The sequence below is a fragment of the Lissotriton vulgaris genome, chromosome 9 (genome assembly GCF_964263255.1).
Source record: "Lissotriton vulgaris chromosome 9, aLisVul1.2, whole genome shotgun sequence".
Classification (NCBI taxonomy): Eukaryota; Metazoa; Chordata; class Amphibia; order Caudata; family Salamandridae; genus Lissotriton; species Lissotriton vulgaris.
The window spans coordinates 87419247-87443503 of NC_141697.1; the positions used below are offsets into that span (position 1 = coordinate 87419247).

Sequence of the window (24257 nt, forward strand, 5' to 3'; positions counted from 1 at the left end):
TGACCCCTTATTTGCATGGGCCACCTGATGGCCATGTGGTCAGTCCGAAATAGGGAGTGAGTGCCCAACAGGTATTGCCTAACCTTCTTCAGTGCCCAGACCACAGCAAAAGCTTTTTTCTATATAGCACTCCACCTCCATTCCCTGGGAAGTAACCTTCTGGAAATGAAGGCTACAGGTTGGTTCAGGCCCTCTTCATGTAGCTGTGAAAAAAACGGCCCTAAGCCATGTTCTGAGCAATGTGTTTGAAAGATGCTCAGGGTCTGGTAAGCAGGCAAAATCTTTGGGTGGAGACCACCCTAAGGATAGCAGGTCTACCAAAGTCTATTTAATATTATTAGAAGTTCAATACAATTATTATCACGATCCGGCGATCCTGTGACCCCAGGTTCATAAACTATTGTTTAGCTGAAGAGTTTAAACTTTCTTCTATTACAGTACTTATAGTCCCCATTAGTAGGATATGGGGAGAAAGTAGACTCTCAAATTAGACCTTTTCACATTACACCAACAGTGCACAGTAGGGTGTAAGGAGACACTGGGATCTCACTGATACCTCTCCATAGCCTAACAACTGTTCATTCTAGACTATGGAGAGAAACTGGCCTATCCAGTGAGACCTTGCATGAAGGTAACCAGTGAGTAGAATAGGGTGTAAAGAGACCCTGACTCTCCACTCACACCTTTTCCGAGGCTCAGCAGTAGAGTAAGGAAGTACACACTTCACATGTAAGGCCTTAGAATTCCATAGTAAGTATAACAAGTACTGGCCTCTCCACTGAGACCTCCCCAGGAAAATAACCATATATATGTATTACGATGTGGGAATGGATTTCACTGTCCAGTCACAGCTCTACCCGGGATGACAGACATATGCAATAGTGTGTAGGTACACATTTTCCTTTCCACTAACACCTATCTCCAGAACAACATGGAAGTGCAGTGTGGTGTTGGCAAGGAGTGATCTCTCTGCTGACACCTCTCAGTAGACCAACAGGGATACCCCGCAGTGTCTGGGAAGGGGGTGACCTGTCCGCTAACTCATCTTACCAGGGTGGGAAGTATCTGCAGTATGGTTTGAGAAAAAAATCTTCTCTCTGCTCATACCTCCTCCCATGCTGACAGGTATGCATAGTAGACTGTGGGTTGGGGGCCCTGTTTGCTGACACATCTCTCTTGCATTATGTCTCCCTAGTACAGTATGAGGAAAGACTGGCCCCTCTCCTGTGACCTGTGCCTTGCATGATGGATGTGCAAATTAGGCTGTGAAAACTGAGCTCTCTGGTCACAGCTCTCCCCAGGATTACAGATATACAAGTAAGGTGTGGGGAAGAAATTAGCTCTATGCAAATAAATCTCTCTTGCATAACAACTATAGAGACTATGATGTGTAAACACACTGTCCTGTCAGCTGAGACATCTCCCGATAGTATTATATGTGCAAAGTAGGCTGTGAGTAGTAGGGTATAGAAATGGAGTATCCTCTGCTGAGAACTGTGTATTGGTTGATTAGTGTTGATAGTTGAATGTGGGTGTGCATTCACCTCTCCCTCAGATCTCTCCCCATAGGGCAGTGAGGCATAGCAGGGTGTGCACAGGGACAGACTTCTCAGCTGAAACTTCTCTCCAAAGTCACAAGCATGTACAGTAACATATGCAAAAGAACTGCCCTCTCCAATGTAATGCAAACTTATAAAGCATACTATGACCCCTGGGGGTATCCTGGCGCTGAGGTTACAGGTACTTCCCTAATGGCACAAGTTTGCCAATCGGATGACTGTCCTACACTACATCCCAGGGAAGAGCCAGGTTTTAGGCTTACTCCTGAAATGGGGGAACTCTTCTACTTGCCTGAGGATGGGTGGAATATTGTTCCATAGATGAGCGGCCACACAACTGAACGCTCTACCTCCAAACCTAGAGGTTCTAATTCTGGCAGTGCGGACCAGATGGGCAGTGGAGGATCGAAGACTTCTTATGGGGGAATGCCAGACAAATTTGTCCTGCAGTGCCACCGGTACAAGCCCATGCAGGGCCTTGTAGACAATGCATTATGTTTTGAACTGGATTCTCTGTGCTAGAGGAAGCTAGTGGAGCTCATTGAGAGCCGCAGAGCCGCAGAGGCAGAAGCACTGCTTGGCTACTTTAAGGCTAACTTAGCTGCAATCGTCTGTATTCTTTGTAACTCGATAATCAGGACAATAGGTGCACCAAGTAGCAGGGCATTGCAGTAGTCCAGACGGCTCAGGATATCACTTCTCACCACGAGAGCCCTGGCTGACATCGGTAGCATTGGGAGAATTTTATGCATTGCTTTGATAAGGGAGAAGTAAGTTCCAAACGTTTTATTTACCTGGTTTTCTAGACTCAGCTTGTTGTTAAAAACTACCCCTAGATTGCTCACTCCTACCGCCGGTGCAGTAGAGGATTTCAGTTTTTCCCCAGTTAAACTGCAGGGAATTATCCGTAAGCCATCTAGTAGTCCTTTGCATGCATTCATGAACGTTGCTAAGTGGAATGGACTGCTTCCCCTCTAGAGACAAAATCAGCTGCGTGTCATCCGCATAATTCACCAGCTTGATGTTATGGGATTTGATAATGGGGATCAGCGGTCACATACAGATATTAAATAGGATTGGGCTGATAGACGAGCCTTGGGGAACACCATGCTGAATGGTTCCACATTTTGATAGATAGGGGGGAAGGGCCACTTCTTGCTGACTGTTCTCAGGATGAGACTGAAGCCATTTCAGTGCCAGGCCATCCAACCCTATTTCAGCGAGCCGCCTTAATAAGATTTTGTGGTTGACTGTATCGAACGCGGCAATTTTGATCCTGTGGGATCTAAATTGCCGACTGACCCCTCTCTGCCCGCATTCTAAGCTCGTCTAGGACCATTACTAGTGCAGTCTCCATGCCGTGACCCGGGTGAAAACCAAATTGCACGTCTTCAAACCAAAGGTTAGTTTCCAGAAATTGCAAGAGGGATTTGCAAACCAGGCATTCTAGAATTTTCACTGGATAAAGAGAAGAGAAATAGGTCGATAGTTATTAGGACACTGAGGGTCAAGAGTGGCTTTTTTCAGCAAGGGTGTCACCATTGTCTATTTCCAACAAGAAGGGGCTATCCCACTGCCCAAAAATTGGCCACAGATCTGACGGAGCTGTGGGAACAGTGCCTCACCATACTCCTTCCAAACCCTAAGAGGGAGGGGGTTCATAGGGGTCTCTGAGGCGGTGATCATAGCAAGTTTGAGGAATTCTTCTTCAGTAGGGGTTTCAAAATGGTCTAGCGTTGCTAGCTTATTCTTGTATGTCCAACTCATTCTGATGGTCTAGTGGTTGTGTCAGCACACTGGGTTAATTATCACTTTTACGTTCCTGATTCACTATCAGGCCGTTAATTATGTTAGAGATTTTCTCCTCAAAAGAAGTAGCAAGGCTATCGCAAAGTTCTTGAGTCGCAATATTCTTGTTTTTTAGGCAGTCAGGTTTAGACAGATCATTAACTATTTTAAAAACACTTTGTAATTTGTTTGATTCGCCTCTAGAATTGTATTGGTGAAAAACTCAGCTTTTGCTTTAGCAATTTCCCTTTTGTAGTTGCCCAATACAACCTTCAGAGCTAATTTACCATCTTCATCATAACATTTCCTCCATTTTCTTTCTGCCTGTTTATTACCTTTCCTTAGGTTTTTTAGGTTCTCATTAAACCGAGGGGCTGATGGATTGCGCTTATATTTTTTTAAAATCCGGAATGACAAGATGAAGGACCTTAGTGATCTGTTGACAGAATTCCGAGTAGTTTGTTTCCACAGATTTATTTGCATCATGCCCATGAATATAAGTGAATACTTGCAATTATTTAGGTGTGTCGGCCAATTTCTTCCATTCCCTGCCTCAACGGAAGTTAAGCGTTCCCTGGAGGCGACAGCGATCCTCCTAGACGCTGCCAAGGCATTCAATTTCATTAAATGGGAATACATTCATACTATTTTTGGCATATGGAGATCCCAGCCCATCTGGCTGCTGGAAAGATGACAATATTTGGGTCTTAAACTCCACTTCTTATAGTCCATTTCTAGACACCAAATGTGCTTTAGAGTCTGGGTCTTTGAAATGTTATTTTAGGGTTCTGCTTTTTTTCAATGTTCACACCTGGACATCAGCCACAGTGATCTGTGCATTAAAAAGTTAATTCCTCCCAGCCCCAGCTCCCAGCCCTACTTTTCATGATTCCCTTATCAGCCCCATCTCCGTCCTGAGATGTGTCCAGGCAGTTTCCTTGTGATATATCACTGAATCAAAGTGCACCCTTTTGAAGTCTGCAGAGGGAGTCTATCTCCACCTTCCACCAGTGCGTCCCATCCAGCTCACAGGCATGCAGCAATACACAAATATGTCTAGGGAGATTCTTCTCTTCTTCATGTCATCAACGAGCAGGCCTGGTCTTCCAAAAATGGAACCCAGGGTCCTCTGAGTCAAGTACCATTATAGGCACACTTTCACTCAGTGCATGGCTATAGTACAAACACTATACATTACTGGTACCTCTATGCATTGTGCCTTTTCACATGTACATTCAGCCCACACATTCATTCTGTGTGCCTTGCTCAGTACTGTAGCCATTCTGTATCGTGCCATGGTGTATTTCCAAACACACACAGAACCAGCAAACACACTTACCATGCACATGCTGCACAACACGTCATCTTTCATGAGGTGTCCTTCTCGCAAGCACATGTGCACCCAGCACATGCAGCCAACACATGCTTCCACAGAGCATGCACTGCTCTCTGAGCAGTGCAAAAAGGAAAAATAAAATGATAATAACACAACGTTATTATCATTTTTATGTACTGAAGTGGTTTTATGGGGTAAGGCGGGGATGGGCTATCATCACAGTCAGCAGAGGAGTGCTTGGTGCACTTAAGGGCGCATGACGGTTTGGCTGGCCGTCTTGGGCCAGCCAAACCATCATGCACACTTAGCAGTTCTCCACCCGCTGTATTGAACATCCTGGGTGGAGAACATGCACAGGCTCCCACTCCCTGTCTGAGTGCCGAACCAGGCCGCTCAGACCAATCATGATGCTACTGTCATGCTGGTGACAGCAGCATCGTCGTGATTGGCTAGGGGAGCCTGGGAGCCTGTGTTCTGCCGGGAGCCAGTAACCGAGGAAGGACAGAGGAGAGGCGGCGTTCAGCAGGTAAGCCGCCTTTTTTTTCCTTCTAATTCACCCTTGCCCCCCCATTGGTGTTCCCTAGCAGCCACCACTCGCTAACTTATATTACTAAAACTTGTTATCATTGGGACCACTGGACAAGTCAGTTAATCTAACTAAAGTGAATCACATGCTGTTAAGACTAAAAGAGTTTAAGAATATCTTTTGTCTAGTAGGAGAGCACTGCAAGTTTTTGAGTAATATTTAAACGTGTAGATAAAGAGTCACAGTGATTGCAGTTCTCTTGGTGAATCCAGCTTTAAGTCCACACCAGTTAAAGTCTGCAGCCCATTTTCCCTCCACCTAAATCTGCTCACGTCTGAGTCTCCCAATGGATGTAAATATCTGACTTAGGTGGTTAAGGCATTGTGGCACCTCTTCAGGATGGATGTGGCAATCTAGAATTGCCGAGCCTAACCCCTTTAGAGTTTACTCTTGCGCACTTAGAGGTTGGGTCTCCTATATTGGCTGTAAAAAATGCCCCTAAAAGTACTCTTGAGATATTTAAAAGTATGCCAAGTGATTGGCTGGGACTTGCCTGGATTTTAAATTCACTCCTAATCTACAATTGGAGGATTTTTAGCCCCCTAGTGAGTATGTTCAACTCTCACTAGCCTATCAGGCCCCCCGGTGAATTCTTGAATCCATTCTCAAACTGTTGAAGAAGACAATGTTTAACTCCAGATATTTTTGGGAACACTTTCCCTTGTCCCGAGCACCCTTACAAGGACTGCCCCAGCTCATGCCAATGAAAAGGTTCAAGCAGGCCAACTACAATTAAAGATTTTTGCTAAGAGTAGATCTTTTTCTAACATAAAAACAGGTCCTGATGCCTTCTCCTTAAGGAATAATTTATTCCGGGAAGTCCATCCAATTGTTCTAGTTCAAGTAGGGAAGGTATCTGTGTAAGACATTGCATTGTTAGTTGAAGGGTTGAGAGCATTACTTGAGTAATAATCACAATTCTTGTCACGGTGAACCACAAAAGTCGCTAAATAAACCTGTACTTAACCCTCTGTTAGCTTGGCACAAAAGCAGTGAGGCTTAAATTGGAATAATCTTAAAAAAATTAAACATTAAAAAATCTTTTGAGCAGAACCGAAGATATGAATTTCTAATGTTTCCAGTAGAAATAGTGCCAAAAAGCACAAAGCACCGGCACAGCTAGCTGGTTACGCTGGACCTGTCGAAATCGAAAGTTAAGCCTGACTGTAATGGAGCGTGGGTCAGATACGGGGACCATGTTCATTCCGGTGATAAGATAGCTTGAATATGAGTTTGGCGGTGATGGAGCAGGGTGAAGAGCAAAATTTTGTTCTAACCGGTGAAGTTAATCTCCCATAATATATAACTTGACTAATAAGCATGTGGTGAAAAGTATTAATCAACTTAGTTTAAAATTGCAAACATTACACGCGGGACTAACTGATGTGCTTTATGTTGCATACGCAAAGAAGAAAATAATAAACTAACCTCATCTATTGTCTTTGTCAGTATTAGATGCGGCTGTTTAACTAATGGCATGTGCTTATTATATGTGCTTTTGTTATGTCTTTTGTGACAAAAGCCTTTGGAGTTCATGCAGATCCTGGAGAAAAAGTAGATATATTGCTGCATTCATGTGCTTCGGCTAGGTAACATAATTAACCCGGTTAATTATTAGAAGGGGGTAGGAAACAGAATGGTTTTCAATTCTTTAATTAATTTATGTCTTGTGTTTGTTTAATAATAGTTTCCAAAGTGAGGCCTGAAAAGTGGCTCGGGAAAAATATGGCTGACAGAGATGTAGACGTGAAAGAAATCTTGTCCAAAGTGGAGCCTTGCATTACGTAATGGAGATTTTTGCTGCACGAACATTATTAATAAAAAGAAAAAGACTTTTGCTTGAGTAAAATGTGCTCTCGGAAAGAAGGCCCAAGGACAGGATTTGTGATTGTCTGCCAAGGTTAGGAAGTAAAAAGTACAGTACTCGAAGAGAAAAGGTACACTTTTGAGGAAGCCAAATGTCGTGGAAGAAAAAGACAATGGGCTTATGTGAAGCCCGGACTTGGTAAAAATTCGATGATGACCTAACTGTGGACTGACATGGCTCAGCCAATGAAAGACCTGTATTTTGCTGAAAGAATGTAGAATGTACAAAGTTTTAGATAGAGAAAAGGTATAAAACCTGACATCATGAGCAGGGCAAAAGCTCTTGCTTCCCGATTCCTGAATGACGTGCTGATGGACTTTTGGTGCACGTAAGTACAGCAGATTTTAATTAATATTTTCCTTTCCAGGAGAAGCGAGAAATAGACAGGGAAATAGATTTAGGGTATGGAAACTGTTATTTGCTAATACTTCATGTTTCTGATCTTGCTTTAATAAATGTCAGTTTAATAATTCATTCCTAATAAAATGCTGCTTTCTTATTTGCTTATAAATAAAGATTCTAAACCGTAAATGTCCTTTCTTTATGAAGAATAAAGACAATAAAAATTAGATTCGAAAAGACAAGCTGGTCTTGTTTATTCATGGTCTAGTTACTATCAGTTGATCCAATCGCCATAAATGGTTTGGTTTAATAAATGCACATCAAACACGGAGCTAAGAGGGAAATACAGACCTAGGTCGCCCTCCACTCAGAAAGTCATCAATACACTAATGACCTAGGTCAGTTTAGGGCCTAGGAGAACTTGGCTCTATAGGTAGTAGCCATTTTCACTTTTTTAATATACGCAAACAGCATAGAAGAACAAGAATAAAGTTATCTGTTCGTGCTTTTTGCGTGGTTTTGTGTATATATGTTTTATGTTGTGTGACATCACTGTTTATGTATGTTTTTCCACTGCACCTGATACTGGGAACACAGTTGGTTTTCATTTGGACACGTTTCTTTAAGCTCGATAGCACCGTTGATGATAACAGGGCCGTCCTGGTGAGTACCTACCAGGGGTCCCATTGGTGGTGCGCCCGTGAGGTGTTATCGCGCTATCACATATTTTTTTCCATCACATTTGGGTGTGGGTTTCGCTTCTGTCTGGATAGGGAGCGGGCTTTTTTTAAGATGGGCTACTGACTGGTGTATTCCCTACCCCTTACTGATAAGAAGTGGGAAGTGTGTTGTTGAGAGAAAAATTGCAATAAGCAACACACCAGCTCTTTCAAAATTGAATGCCCTAAACTGACCTAGGTCATTAGTCTATTGATGGTTGGTTTAATAAATGACAAATGCTTAAATCCTTGGTAAAAGATGAAAAATTGCAGTTGTAAATAATATTGTAGATATAATATGAATAGTTTTATAAATCAAACCACTAGATTCAGTTGCTCAAAAATTGTCTCATTGGTGTTATGGGCCTGTTTGAGTGTTTCATAATTAATGGTGAGTATTGAGGTAATAGGTAACGTTGGAGAGACAGTTTTTCTATATGAGCGCTGGATCACACAGCAGGGCAGTCCTTCTTATGAGTCTCCACAAATCCAGGAGTGTTCTTTAGAGAGCTCCTGAGGATGCCACTGTTATACTCTGTGCCAGTCTGTGTGTTGAGGACATCCCCTTTGTCTAGCCATAAACTAGTTTTAGTCAGATCTTTCCCCTTGGTTTGACTCCAGTCTGTCTAGGGAAACAATGGTAAGGCAGGCCAGGTGTAGGCTGCATTTGCCAGAGACAGGGCAGGCATCTTCTGAAGTCAGGAAGGGGCTGAGAATAGCCCTCAAGCTACCCTTTAAAGCTCACGGCGTGCTAGGTACACACCCAAGCCATCCAGCTCAGGTGAGGAAAACCCTTTCTCCACAACAAAAGCCCTTTTGTCCCCTGTGTAGGAGAGTAGGAACTGCTTACTATGGTTACCCCCACTTTTTGCTGTGTTTCACTGATTTATCAACATTAGTCTGGCTGTGGCCCTGCTAACCAGGACCCCAGCCTAGATGCTTCCCCCTCCCCAGGTCCTCCCATAGATGGGACCTTAGAGTTAGTCCAACCCCTACACTTAGTATAAGTATAGGAACCCAGTTCCTAGGACTTTATATTACCCGGGACAAAACTTTGAAACATAAATCTTGGACCTTTGACATTCCATATTGACTGGAAGATGGAAGAAATCTCCCTTGAGGTCAAGGAGTGACTCACCTGTTCAAACAGGCACCAAAGAAGCATCTTGCCGGTCTGCATTTTGAGGCTCCTGCTGGATCCCGAAGAATCTGTGACACAGGACATAGACTTCCAGACATCTCCGAGGCTGACACAAGTCCCCAGCAAAGCTGAGACCTGTAGCTATCACGAGAGACATGGGACTGTAACTCCTGGACATCCAGCACATTTGCTAGTGCATCAACTTCCTGAGGTTTCCCAAAGTTGTGCATTGGGCAAGTTGTAGTCCAAGCCCTGAGCACCTTTTGCACCAAAGCTTAGAGGCCTACACTCCACGAGTGTTCCGTGGGCCCGCTTCCTGCATTTCTGCTTGAGGCCCCTTTGCGATCCCTGGTCCATCAACTGGTGGGTCCCTACGAAGGAATCTACTTTGTTTCTTGGGTTTCCCTGGTTGCTACACATGTGCCCTGACTCCCCTCCACAGGGTGAGTCCCTCAGACCTTGCTGGTCTGCTCCGAAGCTAATCTTTCTATCTTTCATGGGTTGCTGTTGCCAAGGCTTGTTGGGTCCAATCCGGATACCGACACTGCAGCACTCAACATCCAATATGGGACAGCTCGAATCCAGCTCTTGGTGGTCGTTGAGCCCTCCTGGACCTCGTGGTTGAAGAGTCAAGCTTCACCTACGTCACCGAAAGCACCCGACATCAGCTGGCATCTTCTTGTCACCTTCCTGGTCACTGGCTAGTGACCCAGACTCTGTCCCTCCTGCTTTCAGGTTCTTCTGATCTCTGATCCACCATTGGATCCATCCGGACACTCTTCTCCTAGATGCCTGCAGCACTTCTTTGCAGCTCTCTATTGAAAACGATGACGAAACCCGACACAAAAAGACACCTATGCACCCGGCTTCCCTGGGTGCGGTAACACAAGTACTTTGGTGCTACCATGGGTCTTGTCTCTTGCAGTGTTCAGTACTGAAAGGGTTTTACCGTAGTCCACTCCTAAGTGTTCTTATTCTTTAAACCTGTAACTTTAACTTTCTCCATGGAAGTCAATGGTGATTTGCGGCTGTGTTTAGACACTGCACACGTCCCCCGTGGGTCTCCTGCGTCCCTACCTTGGGTGGTTCCTGGTTGCCCCAGCGGTTCTACAGGCCCTAGGCCTTGTCTCTATGTTGAGAGCGGTACTTATACCACTTTCTTAGTATATGGTTTGTGAGGCCCCTAGGGCAAAACATATACTGTGCTAATTTACTGTGTGCTATTTAAGTTCTTGTATTGTACTTTTGCCTCTAGCCTCATAAAGAGACTAGAGGGGTGTGTTTAGAATAAATACATATATTTTATATATATACCTGGTGTGGTTCTGCTTTCATTTGATCATTCAAGAGATTATAGACTGGTAAAAAAAGTTGCTTTACATTCCTTCAAGACTTAGCCTGAAGGCAGCTCTCCACAGCTACCACTAGGATAGCTTTCTATAAAGGTTGTCGTTAAAACTACCATCAATAAGGGTCGTTTGGACCGGTGCAAGGTGCCCAATAGAATAGTGGACATCATACGCCAGGCCACCTTCTCACACCCTGTATGGAAGGAATATACATCACACCACTTTAACAGTCATGTGACCGCGGACACTAGCACATTTGGTTTAGGTAGAAAAACCTCAAACTTTCTAAAAGTGGCATTTACAGACTGGCAATTAGAAATCTCACTTTACCATTTAAGAGAATTTTAAATTACACGTCAAATGAGTGCAAGAAGTATTTCTTTAACTGTTCCCAAACTGAAGTTATCACTTATTAACTGTAAAAAGGTAACCGACTGTTAGTCTATGGGAGAGCTAGCCTTGCTACAGTGAAACACAACAATGGGGCTTTTCACTGCTAGGGCATGTAAATCTAAGTACACATGTTGTATGTTTTAAAGGCCATGCACCCTGCCCTATACCCCTTTAGGGCCTACCTTTGGGGTGACTTGTAAGTAACAAAGAGGCAGGTTTAGGCCTGGTAAAAGATTATTTTGCCAGGTTTAAGTGACTGTATTAAAACTGCATTACAGGCTGCAGTGGCAGGCCTGAGACATGATTTATAGTGCTACATTAGTGCTACTTTGATTGGTGGCAAAATGAGTGTTGCAGCCCACTGGTAGCATTTAATTTAAAGGCGCTGGGTACACGTAGTAGCATTTATTTGGTACTTGCAAGTAAAATAAAGATGCCATACCAATGTTACCATTTTTGGAAGGGAGAGCACAAGCACTTTACTATTTTCTAGTCGGAGTGAACTGTGCAAAGTCCTAATGACAACAAAAAATGGATCAGCAAAAATAGGGTAGTGAAGGCAAAAATGTGGGGGCATAAGGTTATGACTTTCTCATTAAGTGGTTACTGATCTGTGCAGTCTATCCAGTGACGCTTCAGGTGGTGCCATGGTAACAAGAATAAGGTTGGGCTGTTTGTGGAGGACAGAGGAGTAGGAAGATTGTACCTGAGCTGTGTTGCTGTTGGTGTAAAAGGCCTTGGAAGTCAATATCTGTCTGGTTTCTTCATCTTAACAATGGAGACGAGGACCTGAGAGGGGCAGGGACTGCTATCCACCAACACCTCTATAAATTCTAATGAACTCACTGGACCGAGCATGACGATTTGGATCACAAACCTTCAACATAATCCTACGCATATTGGTTTCAACCTTGTCATGGACAACTGTTAGTGTGTACAGTAGGCTAAGATAGTACGGTTTATAAATATATTCATTATGTTAAATTAGAATCAGCCTGGGACACCCACAGCGCGAGGGCAGTGGTCAGCTGATCATGTGCTACTAGGCTCGAGGGAAGGCGCATGCGGCTGTGATTCAAATCTTTCCGCGTAGGGACGTAACGTGAGGTCAAAACGTGAGGGCTGGAGCAGTTGGATTCCTCAAGGGCTCCAAGACTCAAGGCAGACACCAATGATGCATGGTTTTACACTGTGTGGTGTGCATCCCTGGGGGTGTGACGTATCCAGCACACTCATTGGACAATGACTGTGCGGGCAAATGAGCATGCCTGATTGGAGAGTTTTAGGAGAGTTTGGGCAGAGCTCGCCGCACAAGAATTCTATGTCAGTTCACGGAGGCTCTGATTATGCTTCTCTTTGCTTTACTGCAAAACACAGCAGTCAATAAACAATTTAAAAACTCAGCATACCCCAGAAGTACAACCCCATATATAGTATGCACCAATCACTATCAATCACCTATATTATATAGTCCGGAGACACATCACTGCCTCTTTCTTTGCTGCTGCAGCAGCAGATAAGTACCTTTCATTTCTCTTTCACAGGGATTTTGAGGGTATTTGTATTTGATTTGATTTGGCTTTAGCCGTCTAGCACTCGCATCGCTAGCGCATTTACTGCCAGGCGCGTGATCGCGGTTTCATTTTGACGATTTTGTTGCTATGGTGATTTTGCCTATACATTGATTCCTTTCTGGTGTGCGCCCTAATTTGCGGAGCTCCGGCGCCTTGTGGGCAGATTTTGAGTGCTGTGGAGCGGGAGCGGGACGCGCTTCGTGCGCTCGAGTAGCAGTCCTATCTCTATGCCCACGCTCTGCGCATGCGCGAAAAGCCGATACTTGTAGTTTTAAGGATCGGCTCTTCGCGCATCAGCTAGAGCAGACTGCAAGATCCCCGGTCCCTCTGAACGCTGACCTGAGCGTGTTTCCGGAGTAGGGATCTGCCCTAGGGGAGATTAAGCGTGCCTCCCTCCACTTTTTAAACGCTGTGAGACACTGGCACAGGGCAGTTGATTGCTGTGGTACACTGCTGTAGGGACAGTTGAGAATTGTGAGTTAGGGACAGTTTACACGGTGCCTGTGTCTATTACTCACCACAGGGTCCTCCCCCCCTTAAACTCCTTCAGCCCTCCTGTAGAAAAATGGCGTACTACGCAGAGGAGGAAGACCAGTGGGTGGAATTCAATGAATATCCAGAGTATGAGGCACCAGAAGAGCACCAGATGGAGGAGCAATTGGTTGAAGCCCTGAATACCCACGTCCAGGGCTCTGTAAACAGGGCATTAATTAAAGCGCTACAGCCTTTTACCAAACCAATAAACAACTATGGTAAACGTAAGTTTGGTGCTGCCCAAAGGGAGTCCTCTGGTCACAAATCGGCTGAGGTCCTTGCTAGGATGGCCCGCAATGTGCTGCACGACCATGGTGGTGTAAGTTCTTCCAAGACACGTAAAGTGCTGGTGCCGCAGACGGATGAGACTGAGGAGTCGTCTCCTGCTGCACCTAGCATGTCTGACTCTGATCATGAGTCCCCGGCTTCACAGACGGAAAATAAGTGGAAACACAAGTCCCACAATGTTGAAGACAAGCCAATCAATAAGAACCTTTTGTTTTATCCCAGAAACATTATACTCCCAAGATCCACTGACTGGGTTCCCTTTGTCGAGGTGGCACACTATGTGCAGGACAACCTCCAGAGAGGTTTCGAAAAAGAAGTCAGGGCCACCCTGCATTTGGAATGTCCCAGACTTTCTCTGATGGGTAAAGTAGCGGACACCCCAGAAATAGACCCGAACATGGCCACTTTCATGAAGAAGTTTGCGAAGGGTCCCAAGAAGAGACTCAACAGGGCTTGGAGGGGTTGCCAGGATAAACTCCTTGACGTGACCGGACCCCTGACCACGTTTTTGGATGCCGCGGTTACCGCTAAAGATTCAAACACTCCTTTGAACCCCACGGAGGTTCTGGAATGGGCGCAACATGCTATGTGTTTTCTAGGGAACGCAAACAGCGCCCTGTCGGTGGAACGGAGAAGGTCGTTCCTTATGCGCATTGATCCCCAATTGGCCGAAATGGCAAATACGGAACCAGGCATGCTTGCTAATGGCATGCTTTTCGGGGAAAAGTTTGTGAAGGAGATGGGGAAATATGTGAATACGTTTTCCACACTGGATAAGGCTCAAGCGAACATCAAAAAAGTTTTCCACACTGGCCTTTTTAACAGGGCCGGACGCTACAGGGGTCGAGCGAACGGCCGTGGACCTAACCAGACCTCTCGAGGTGCCAAACAACGTGGCAGAGGTGGTGGCCAGTGATCCAAGTTCTACCCTTCCCTGCAATTGCCGTGATAGGGGGCGACAACACAGAGGTTACAGAGGACAGAATTATTCCACCGGAGACACCTCTTACTCAGGTAAGCTTAATGCAAACCGGGGATACGAAGGTGGGAGGCTGGACTGCTTTGTTCAACAATGTGTGGGAGACTCTCACACAAGTTCCTTGGATCCTTCAGACGGTAAAAGGGTTTCAGATAGAGTTTTATGCCTCACCCCATCAAGTTCAGGTTCCCCCTCCCCTACGTTTTTTCCATGCAAAGATGTCTTTCATAGACAACAAAGTTCTTTCATTGTTGGAAAAAGGGGCAATCGTGAACACAGTCCCTCATCCGGTAGGGTTTGTAAGTACCATCTTTCTGGTACCCAAGAAGGAAAAGTGTTTCAGACAGCTACTCAATCTGAGGGAATTCAATTCCTGGGTAGTATATCGCCATTTAAAATTGGAAGGCATACATTTGTTTTGGGACATCCTGTTGGAAAAGTATTGGATGGTGCCTCTAGATTTGATGCATACCTGGCGGTGCCTATTTTTACTCCTCACCGGAGGTTCCTTCAATTCCAGTGGAGAGACCAGTGGTTCATATTCTTGGCCATGCCCTTTGGCCTTTTGTCCACTCCTTGGTGTTTCACAAAGTTACTAAAGCCTGTGGTTCAGTATCTGAGAGAACGGGGGACTCATAATTTATTTGGATGATATTCTGATTATGTCACGGAATATGGACACAGTTCTTCTTCATCTGAACTGGACAGTACAACTCTTACAGGAGTTGGGATTTGTCATCAACGCGCAGAAGTCCATTCTGACTCCGACACAGTCAATGGAATTCTTGGGGTTTCAGGTAGACTCAATTGCGGCTCAGTTACTATTACCATTGAGGAAAAGAGTAGCTATCAAGAAGGAGTTGAGGAGAGCGCTTTCCTCTCAGACTATAACCTTGCGGACATTGGCCAGATTGGTGGGATTTCTGGCCGCCTCAATACAGGCGATATTCCCAGGACCCCTACACTACAGGGCGCTTTAGCGGTTGAAAATTCTGCACTTACGCAAGGGTCTGAGTTATGCAGAGCAGATCTCGATCTCCGACGAGGCTGGGACCGAGATGACTTGGTGGCTGGATCACATGGATGCTTGGAATGGCAAAACCATTTTCGCGGCCAGTCCGGAGATAATCATAGAATCGGATGCCAGCAGATGGGGCTGGGGAGTCCGTTGCGGTTCAGTCAAAACTGGGGGTCGGTGGTCCCCGGAGGAACTGAAACTCCATATCAATTGCCTGGAGCTCCTTGCGGGCTCGTTTGCTATTCGGACACTCTCCCCGCAATGGATGACTTGCTGTTTTTTACTGTGGACGGACAATGTGTCAGCAGTACGGTACATCAATCGTCTGGGAGGTACGAGGTCTCGTCTCCTGGTGGAGATAGCCAAGGACTTTTGGCATTATTGCCTGGCCCATCATATATCGGTGACGGCGGAGTACATTCCGGGTTCTTCCAATGTGGTAGCGGATTGTAATTCTCGTTTCTTGAGGGATGCCAGCGATTGGAGGCTGCATCCCGGAGTGTTCAATCAGTTGAACGACAAATGGGGCCCATGTGCAGTGGATCTTTTTGCGTCCAGACTCAATGCGCAACTTGCTCTGTTCTACAGCTGGCGCCCAGACCCTCTGGTGATCAGCTCGTTTGCATTTCTTCAGTCATGGACGACGGGCATTCTATATGCATTTCCACCTTTCGCCATGATTCCGAGAGTATTGGCGCAACTCCGTCGACAGCGGGCGGAGGTGATATTAATAACTCCCTGTTGGAAAGCGCAAGCGTGGTTTCCGGTGGCACTAGCTTTGTCATGTGCTCTTCCGGTTCGCCTACAGTTGTTTCTGGAGATTCTGGAGGACCCTCTGGGGTTACCTCATCCCCTGGTAATGCAAGGCCTCTTGACTCTTATGGCGTGGAGATTTTCAGGCGACGATGGCAAGTGGCGGGAGTTTCACAAGAATCTATGTTTTTCTTATCACAGTCATGGGCGCCTGCTACGCACAAGCGGTATGAGTCAGCTTGGCATAGATGGGTTAGTTGGTGTTCTGAACGGCAAACAGATCCCGTGGGATCCGGTGTCCATCTCATAGTCAATTTTCTGTCAGAATTCGCAAGCTCAGGAATGGCATATCGGACTGTGAACAATTTTCGTTCAGCGATTTCGGCTGGTCATCCACATATAGATGGTAAACCGTTGGGGGAACACCCCCTGGTGTGTAAAGTAGTGAGGGGTATCCGATTGGTCAATCCCCGGAACCCCAAATACTCTGTTGTATGGGATGTTGATTTAGTTTTACGTTTCCTTAAAGCTTGGCCAGCCAATGAGGGTTAATCCCGGAAACAGTTATCGGCAAAGCTTACAATGCTTTTATGTCTGATATCCTGTAGACGAATCCCGGACGTGCGAGCTTTGGACATAGCAAGTAGAGTATTCACTCCTTCGGGGGTTTCTTTCACGATATCCAGATTGACAAAAACACATTCTAGATGTATTTCATATCCTGCCTTTCCTCATCATACCGAGTTATGCGTGGTTCAAAGCTTAAAATGTTATGAGGATTGTACTAGAGAGTTCAGGAACATTGTTGCAGGACAATTGTTAATCTCTCTTCAGAGACCTTTCCGCCCAGTCACTGCATCAACTTTAGCCAGGTGAGTTACTTGGTTATTTGGACTTGTAGGCATAGATACTGCCATGTTTGTGGCTCACTCCGTTAGGGGAGCAATGGCCTCCAAGGCTTTTTATACAGGCTTTAGTTTACAAGATATTATGGCTGTGGCAGACTGGTCATCTAACTCAACGTTTAAGACATTTTACATTAAACCGATTTTGGATGTGGCTTCTATGGTTATGGAACAACTTTAAACTAGCATAATCAGAGCCTCCATGGACTGACATAGAAGAAAACATTTCTGGCTGACGCAACAAGAATTTTCAATTCTATTAAGGACACAGAGGCAAGAATTATCCCACCCAGGTAACATGATGATGGTGTCCTATGATAACATGTTTATTGCAAATGGAATATTCATGTGTAATTCATGGTGATGATTTGAATTTGCTCCCACCCATTGATATTTGTTCATGTGGGGATGCTAATTTGTGAATGTCATAATGGTTATGAAATGCACTTTGTCCATGAATGGCATATTACGACCAATATTCTCTTTATGGGAGATCAAGGAACACAGACCTGAACGATCGAGATGACGCTGTTCGGAAAAGAAGGACAGGACTGCTGTGTTTTGCAGTAAAGCAAAGAAAAGCATAATACTTGCCTCCATGTCCTTAATAGAATTGAAAATTCTTGTTGCGTCAGCTAGAAACATTTTTACTCGCTATCTACCAGATCCGCATAACATGGTATGCATGACTAAAATAAATAAATATAACAAAAGGATGCCTCAGGCTACACCTTGATACTGGGTACCATAATAATCTCTGAATGTGTTTAAATTCAAAACTCAGCTCAGGAAAATGAAAGCTCGATTTTCATTATTTTAGCTCATTGTGTTAGTTTATTAATTTGACTAATTACTTTCATTTATTTTATCAGTTAATTTCTTTAGTTTGTTGTGTTAGATTTATTATTGCAGGTCTTACAACATGGCAGTGGGGAGCATGTCTCAACCTCCATAATTCTTATCTCAATCTGGGGAGCCCCTACTACTGTGGAAGAGGTGGAAATACCTTGTTACTCTTATGTAATAGTGATTGGGGAGAATAGTTCTCCTCAGCCAGGAAACAAGGTGTACTATTGCATAATCTGGTCAAAGAGCTGTGCAATATTTATAAAAGCCTTGATGAGATTATAATTGGCAATGGGGAAGGTGAACCAAAGGACATTTATGAAATGTCCATTTCTATGCTTCAGAGACATGTTGGTCCACGTATAAAGATAGTAATGGAGAGGAACACGTTTTTCACTAAAGCCCACCCCAAAGAGGAAAGAGTAGCAAGTTACGGAGCTTCTTTAAAGAGTCTTACTTGGACCTGTGAGTTTAGGGACCTAGCTGATTCCCTCATCGGGGATCAATTGTTATGATGCACAAATGAAACCAGGGTGCAGGAAAAGCTTTTGGACAAACATCCCTCATTAAAGAGGCTATTGAAATAGTGAAAAGAATAGGAACACACATAGGGTTGATTAAAGAAATTACAGGAAGCACGCCACATTCAGTGGACAGAGTGGCTACATTTTTAGGTGATAAGCCAACTTGTAAAAATCAAAGAGCCCAGCACAAAATATGACTATGAGTTACAGACCAATGAAAGAGAATTCCAGTTCATGAAGATGATCTAAGTTTAGATGATTTAAATGTGGTAGTGTATCACCTCTTGAGCAGTACTAGTTACCATGCCGGTAAGTCTGTTTGTCACAATTGTGTGAGGAGAGGGAAGTTTACTTGAGTGCATGAAGTAGTGAATCCCAAGGTGCATGAAGTAGTGGATGTTCCTAAAGCGAACAAACACACAAGAGAGCAGAACAGGTCTGGAAGTGGTGTGTGACCATAGCAGTGTCTCAGAGACAGTAGGCTACATATGTGAACCAATGTTGCTGGTGGTTATGGGAAACACTAGGCTAGTACAAAACCCATCAGACCACCCATGTGGTGGAGTTTACGTCACGTGGGAATTGCAGATCAATCCATATCAAAAAGCGGCCATATAGTGCCGGTATAGAGATGGATGTCGGAAAACTAGCAACGTGTTTACCATGTAGTGGACTAGATAGTGTGCAGTGCTAAAGATAAAGTGATAAATAAAATTGACTACACAGACTCTGAGCGAGCCTTTAAACAGAAGTCGGTGTGTCAAGAATTAAAAAACTGCGCCAGGTAGAACGACTACCATATGGCGCTGTGTGCAGTACGGTCAACATGTTTCTGCCAAAAAGGGGATTTTGCCCCGGCATTCTTCAGGACCTAATATAAATCAGCTACTGCAAACATGACTGTGATTGTTGTGTACAGAGATAAGATTACTAGTAGAGAGATACATATCTACCAGGACCTTTAACGGTTAGATGTCCACTTGAGGGAAAGAAGGATGTCTTCACTAGAGTGCCCAGGCCAATTGCACTACACACAAACCCAACGAACGTGTGATATGTACCCAACTGTCAAACCTAGTTCACACATGTCACCCCTTCTCAAAAAGATAGCGTAATACCGACCTCTAAGGATGGCTTGGAAGAGTCTTATGATAGTGTATAGACCCCTCATGTAATGAAGTATTTTGGGGACTTCATAAAAACCAGTCACAACCAGTGGTACTAGTGGGAGGGACAGGAAAGAAGAGTGGTTTGGCTATTCTTAATTTGGAGCCCTCACAGTGTCATGCAGTGACCTCTTAGGTGTCCTAGTCATGTAGAAAGCAAACGAGACTTAGCAGACTGCTAATGTTCTTTTTACTTTAACCGAGCACGCCTAGACTACTCTATTCTGCACAGACCGAAAAGGAGGAAAGTCTAAGAGAGCACTCACCTGTGTGTAGTGCAATTGGCCTGGGCACTCTAGTACCTTGTGTTTACTGTGTCCTCTTTCTACACCACAGAGCGGGGCCTCATACTCCCGAGCGGTTGCCGGGTGAGGTGAGGTCTTCACCCACACAATACTGGGTGAGTATCACTTTGAGGAAATGCCTCGAAATGATCAAGCTAATATGCTTTTTTTCAAATATGCTGAATGCAAAGTATTCATGCAGGTGTGTGTTGTCTATACAGTCTCTCTGGATGCAGGGGTGTGTGTATGTTTTATTTAATGTTGTTATACAATAACTCCCTTGTTTATTGATAGGAAGAAGACATCCTTCTTTCCCTCAAGTGGACATCTAACCGTTAAAGGTCCTGGTAGATATGTATCTCTCTACTAGTAATCTTATCTCTGTACACAACAATCACAGTCATGTTTGCAGTAGCTGATTTATATTAGGTCCTGAAGAATGCCGGGGCAAAATCCCCTTTTTGGCAGAAACATGTTGACCGTACTGCACACAGCGCCATATGGTAGTCGTTCTACCTGGCGCAGTTTTTTAATTCTTGACACACCGACTTCTGTTTAAAGGCTCGCTCAGAGTCTGTGTAGTCAATTTTATTTATCACTTTATCTTTAGCACTGCACACTATCTAGTCCACTACATGGTAAACACGTTGCTAGTTTTCCGACATCCATCTCTATACCGGCACTATATGGCCGCTTTTTGATATGGATTGATCTGCAATTCCCACGTGACGTAAACTCCACCACATGGGTGGTCTGATGGGTTTTGTACTAGCCTAGTGTTTCCCATAACCACCAGCAACGTTGGTTCACATATGTAGCCTACTGTCCCTGAGACACTGCTATGGTCACACACCACTTCCAGACCTGTTCTGCTCTCTTGTGTGTTTGTTCTGATCATTGGGGAGTGAGCAGACAGGTCGTTAAATATTCCCCCCGACCCTCCACACTTGTTTGTTTGTTCCTAAAGCGAGCCTGAATGTAATCTTGCAAGTTGCACCCTCCCCTGTGGAAATCAGACAGGTGAATGGTGTTGTGGATAGTGGCCCTGTAGCTATGCCTCAATGTGAGATAGATATTTGAGTAAACAATCTCACAATTTTGGCGGCTTCATGGTCACCTCATAGGATACACAGTAATGAAAATTAACTTCATGGGGGAGCGAAACAGTAGGGAAAATCTATATGGCCAAACATCGTAACAATATGTTGCCGTGAAGATACCAAAAAGACTGAAGGATTACCCTGTACCACAACTCTCACATCAATGGTGAAGACCTTGAACTGGTTAATGAATACCCTGAAGTGTTTAAAGTTTAGCTTTGTATTCTCAAGGGGTTTGAGCGTAAGATTATCTTAAAGAAGAGTGCCAAACAGGTGGTACATAATGTAAGGAAGTTGCCAAAGCTTATCCTAAAGCCTATACAAGATGAATTGGACAAGCATCTTCTTTTGGGGGTCATTGAGGAGGTAGAACCCTCAGAGGGGTTGGCCTCAGAGGTCCTGGCTCCCAAAGGAAATGGTACCAAGCTCAGGATGTGTGTCAACCTCAACCAATGTATTTGGGTTGATTACCAACCACTGCCGACTATCACTGAGGCTCTGGCCGTGCATACGGGTGCTTCTATATTTAGCGTGATGGACTTGTCTGCCCCTTATCACAAGGCCATGCCACATGAAGATTCGGGAGCACTCACTTTTTTTGTTATGCCCTCAGGCATATAGGTTTAAAAGGTTACCATTTGGACATGCTTTGGCGTTAGAGTGTTTCCAAAGGCTTATGAAATTGGTATTGAGGGAAATTGAATCTGTGATGTATTTCCAGGATAACATTCTGGTGTATGGTGGTGACAAACAGCAACATGTTGATACTGTGAAGCCGGTACTTACTAGATTGAGCTATAAAGGCCTTACTCTAATAAAAGGAAAAATGTAAATTTGGTGAAGGGTCTGTTTCATACATGAGTCACACTATTTCAAGAGAGGGCATTAGTACTAAAACTGATCTGGCAAACTCCATCTTAGAAGCAATGTCGCCATCCAAGAACGTCAGATCAGGTCAATCTTAGGGTTGGCGGCATACTATTCTAAATTGGCCAAGAATATTACCAGTGTGCTGAAGTCTATCAGATCACCATTAAAGAAGATGCCAGTTTACAGGGTCTTAGAGCTGTGTTGTCTCAAGTTGATGATGAGGAAGAGAAGGTGGTAACTTTTGCTTCACGGTTTCTCAAAGGTGCTGAGGATAGGTACTTCATCATTGAACATGAGGCACTGGCTTGCAAGTGGGCAACAAGCTATTTTAAATTTTGTGGGGATTGCTGTTCCTGCTCAGAGCAGACCAGAGGCCCTTAGTGCAGTTGTTAAGGAGCAGAAATGTTTATAACATTACTCCACGCATAAAAAGGTGGGTGGAGCAGTTATTGGAATTCAAGTATCAGGTCAAGTATCTTCCAAGAGCAAAGAATGTTCCCACTGATTATTTGTCAAGGTTGCCTGCTGACAAACTTGTTTGGGCAGAGACTAGGTGGACCCTGTTATGTGGGTCGAGGAGTTAGCAATTGGTAAATCAGAATGGGAGATAGAATCTACGAAAGATGAAGTAAGGAAGATGTTCATGGATACTCTGGTGTCAGGTTGGCCTGCTTTCAAGGGAATTGCCATAGAAGTAAAGGGATTTTGGAATGTCAGGGAGGAGCTGTGGGCTGAAAATTGTGACCTTTACTGTTGGGATTGGACAGTTTCTCTGGCTGGATTATGGGACAAAATTGTAAATCTTAGAGTGCCGGCAGACAGGCCAAAACCTGGGGCTCCTCGAGACCCCTTATAGCTTGCGTCTTTAACTACTGTGACAGGGACATCATACTGCAGACGGCGAGAGCTAGCCCACCGCTAAAAATCGACAACAGTGACATTACATTTTTTCCGGACTCCACGGCTAAAGTCCAGTCTCGGCGTCGCATCTTTCAGGCAGTGAAAAGGGAGCTTCGGGACAGGGAAGTTAAATATGCCATTCTCTTTCCGGCCAAGCTCAGAGTGGAGTCAGAAGGCAAAACTTGGTTCTTCACGTCGCCGGAGGAGGTGTGGGATTGGCTGGAGCAATGGCAGAGGGTGGGGGCCAAAGAAGAGACGGCACTGGTGGACCCAGACAGCAGAGAGGGAACTTGGACAGACTGCCTGGGGGCCCCTGCACTCTGGGAAGTGAGAAGCAGACGAAGACTGAATAATTCCTGGTGATACAGGATGATGGCCCATGGCTCTACGGAAGTGCAAGTATTGAGGGAGGGGTAAATATTTCTAAGGTTGATGGACGTTTGTGACTGCCTACAGCTCTGATTTTCAACAATGTCTAGGTAGTTTGCACCTCACGGTCACTGATCCTTTCAAGACACTCATAGGATACGGACAATGGACAATTTGTAATATGTAACATGAAACTAGCAGGGATGCACTTTCAGCATTTTTGGGGGGGGGAAGAGGCACTCTGCCTAGTTGGGGAGTGGGTAGTTTAACATCCACCGGCAGGGAGGCAGGGGGGAGGACGGGAGGAAGGAGGGACGTTCATCAGTTCGGAGTTACGTTGACTTGAATTGTAGCTATTGTGACTTGTATTATAGCTATTGTATCTTGCTATATGCCGATTTTCACGCTGGTTTTGGTACCGAAGGACACACACAAACGGGAGTTGCTCACATTCAATTGGTATTCCATGACATGTATTCCTTATCCTTGATCTACTGTATTGCGGATTTCAATATGTTATGGGATGGGGGTTAATAGGGACCTAGCACTTTCTGTCCTGTCTTGAAACGTTAAAGGGATGGGAGATAAAATAAAAAGGGGAATCGTTCAACAATATCTGAAAAGACACTTCCCAGATCTAGTGCTGCTGCAAGAAACCCACCTGGTGGGAAACAAAAGCAAGGCCCTCTATAGATGGGGATACAAACTTCTAGTTCATGCGGACTACACCACTAGTTCTAGAGGTACGGGTATCCTGGTGTAAAGAAATACGCCTCTAATTGTGCATAAGGCAAGGGCAAACCCCAAGTGGTGATTTGCTGTGGTAGAAGCACAGTGGGAGGGGAGTGCACTTAATGTCATCTCTGTTTACCTGCCACCAGCATTGGGTTAGGCGGCATTGGCAGACCTCAGTAACTTGCTGACCAGACTCCCTGACGGTACATTAATGGGAGGGGACTACAACATGACGATGGATGACATGACTGGCAGACACCCACAGAGGGCGGGAGCTGGACTGAATGAGTTGATGGCAGAATTCACCACTGCAATGGGGCTCTTGGACGTGG

At 44.8% G+C, this 24257-nt stretch overlaps 1 pseudogene; it reads left to right on the plus strand.

Moving 5' to 3' along the window:
* Window positions 1-14548: 14548 nt before the first annotated feature.
* Window positions 14549-16536, plus strand: LOC147689650 (uncharacterized; annotated as a pseudogene).
* Window positions 16537-24257: the final 7721 nt, after the last annotated feature.